At 41.2% G+C, this 1,569-nt stretch overlaps 1 protein-coding gene across 2 annotated transcripts in view; it reads left to right on the forward strand.

The window, feature by feature from the left end:
• The window catches only part of Ank2 (ankyrin 2), a 567,056-nt gene that overhangs the window by 420,648 nt on the left and 144,839 nt on the right, over positions 1-1,569 (forward strand). The gene's annotated exons all lie outside the window — the stretch shown is intronic.

The raw sequence follows: 1,569 nt of genomic DNA on the forward strand, positions 1-1,569 counted from the left end.
CTATCTATCTATCTATCTATCTATCTATCTATCTATCTATCTATCTAAAAGCAGAAAGACAATAGGAAGGTTAACAGGAACCATCGTGTGATATTTCCCATATACTTTACATTGAGCACTGTTTAGTATTTTTGTTACTCTGGCAACTGTGGCATGGAGCATCTTGACAACTCTTTTAATCAGGGAAAAGGGCTCTTAAGTTGCATGCTCTCTTTGTTCTGAAGTAGCGTTTGTTTCTTTTTGTCCTGTTTTTTTTTTTTTTTAAACAGGAGCCCCCTTGTAAGTAAGGTAAGTCTTCATGGCTTCCAACAAACTTAGCTGAATCTGAACTCACCACTTACTCACCCTTCACCAGCGGGGTGTCTTCATTCTAGCACCAGACTGTTAGGAAAACCATGACTCTTCTCCCTGGTGACTAATTGTTTTATGTATGATTTGGATAAAAAAAATTAACTCGAAACTTATGAGTATCAATAGCACAAGACAGTGGAGCCCAGTTCACTGGGCGATGGGCAGGAACCACAATGTTCCCAGAGCCTTTAATTTCTTCTATCAACAGAATAATCCAACTGGTTGGATCCAAACAGAATTCCTTTCTCTTTCATAGCAGGAAGAAGTTTTATTGTTTTGGGCAGCAGGAATTCGGATTTGAAACAGAGGTACACCCAAGTAAAGCTCTGTTCTGAAGATTTAAAGTAGGCTCCTATCCATTAAAAAAAAAAAAAAAACTGGGTTATTGTTTTCCAGATAATGTGGAATGATGAGAAATCACTTTTTCTTTTTTTTCTTTTTTCTCTTTCCTTTTTTTGTTTGTTTTTCAAAACAGGGTTTCTCTGTATATCCCTGGCTGTCCTGGAACTCACTCTGTAGACCTCGAACTCAGAAATCCGCCTGCCTCTGCCTCCCAAGTGTTGGGATTAAAGGCGTGTGCCACCACTGCCCAGCTGAGAAATCACTTTTATGAAAATAATGAAAAATTGAAATCTTTTAAAAATAAAGCCTTGGTTCACGTAAAGTAAGATACCTGGGTAAGTAATCAGCCATATCGTGTTGCTCAGTAGGAGGGCACTAGGTTCTATCTCTAGCTCGGGCAAAGAGGGAAAGAAACGTGCACCACCACCACCACCACAACAACAACAACAACATCAAGGGGGAGCATCTTTTTAGAGAAGAGCAAATAACAGCATCACTGAGGGGGAAAGAAACACAGGGGCAAAGTCAGCTTCACAACCCAGGTGTGCAACACTAGAAACAGAGACTGTGTGCGTGCCTGTGGTCCAGCAGCTGAGAACCACTGCTCCCATCTGCTTGTGTTACGTGAGGTTGAGCCTGTTACTTAACCTGTCAGTGGCCCCGTGCCTCACCTCTAATCTAGCCATAGTAACACTTGTTTTGTAGAGTTGCTACAAATGTGAGATAAATGCAAAGTCCTGGCTGGCACTGAATATAGAATGAATGTCATCTGTGGCTCTAATTATTAGGCATATCATGTTAGCTACCTCCATTGCTATAAAGTGAGAGTCAGGGGGTTGCAGACAGTGTCATCTCTCTCTCTCTCTCTCTCTCTCT

The sequence above is a fragment of the Grammomys surdaster genome, unplaced genomic scaffold (genome assembly GCF_004785775.1).
Source record: "Grammomys surdaster isolate TR1022 unplaced genomic scaffold, NIH_TR_1.0 126531, whole genome shotgun sequence".
Classification (NCBI taxonomy): domain Eukaryota; kingdom Metazoa; phylum Chordata; class Mammalia; order Rodentia; family Muridae; genus Grammomys; species Grammomys surdaster.